The 1,161-nt window shown below is 41.9% G+C and overlaps 1 pseudogene; it reads left to right on the top strand.

Moving 5' to 3' along the window:
- Nucleotides 1-736: 736 nt before the first annotated feature.
- LOC117701326 (sex-determining region Y protein pseudogene) overlaps nucleotides 737-1,161 on the top strand; it is a 573-nt pseudogene continuing 148 nt past the window's right edge.

The following is a 1,161-nucleotide window of genomic DNA, read 5'->3' on the forward strand; positions in this document are numbered from 1 at the left end:
TGGAGATAATTATAATGGGCTATTGAGCCAGGACAGGTTATTTCTTTGTTTTTCCATGCTTAGTGGACTAGGATACAAATGGTAGGTTTCATGCTTATCTTTAACCCTCTCCACTACTTTTGCATGGTTGTTTGTTTCTCATGTTAGTCTATTCTAAATATCACATACGCTTCAGGGCGAAAAGAACTCATTAGTATGCTCTTGTTGTATGTTAATACTGGTTGTGAAGGAATAATCAAAGAGTAAGAGATATGTTTTTAAGGAGTGCAAAAATGCAGTCTCTAACATTCACAAACTAGACAGGTTTTGGTTGACAATATGTAGGTTTGTGGGGTGGTTTCAAAGTAGATTAGTTGGGCTGGACTAGGGAGGTCCTGAGGGAGGAGGAATACATATTTTCTTACATACTTTAAATATTAAAATCTTTTTTACAAACACATTTTGAATAGCAGCATTTAGCTCTTACACTATAAGTTTTGACTTCTCTGACTCTCTCTGTCTCTCTCTGTTTCTGTCTTTCTGTCTCTCTCATCTCATCTCATCTCATCTCATCTCATCTCATCTCATCTCATCTCATCTCATCTCATGTCTTCTTGTTTATAGTTGTAGTCATAATTCTTCCACTACGTTCAACATTTCAGATCTTGCTTTTCAGTGTTCAACCCTACAGTCACCGGATATCTTAAGTTCTGGAGAAGAGACAAACTTTGGAGCTGGTGACAATTGTCTAGAGAGCATGGAGGGCCATATCAAGCGCCCCATGAATGCATTTATGGTGTGGTCCCGTGGTGAGAGGCGCAAGTTGGCCCAGAAGAATCCCAGCATGCAAAATACAGAGATCAGCAAGCAGCTGGGATACAGGTGGAAAAGCCTTACAGAAGCAGAAAAAAGGCCTTTTTTCCAGGAGGCACAGAGACTGAAGACCCTACACAGAGAGAAATACCCAAACTATAAATATCAGCCTCATCGTAGGGCTAAAGTGCCACAGAGGAGTGGTACTTTGCAGCCTGCTGCTGCCTCAACAAAACTGTACAGTCTGCTACAGTGGGACATAAACCCCCACACCATCACATACAGACAAGAATGGGCTAGAGCTGCACACCTGTCCTCCAAGGACCAGCAAAGCAAAGGACCATGTACAGCCTATGAGCATCCCCACGG

Source organism: Arvicanthis niloticus, assembly GCF_011762505.2.
Source record: "Arvicanthis niloticus isolate mArvNil1 chromosome Y unlocalized genomic scaffold, mArvNil1.pat.X SUPER_Y_unloc_4, whole genome shotgun sequence".
NCBI lineage: Eukaryota > Metazoa > Chordata > Mammalia > Rodentia > Muridae > Arvicanthis > Arvicanthis niloticus.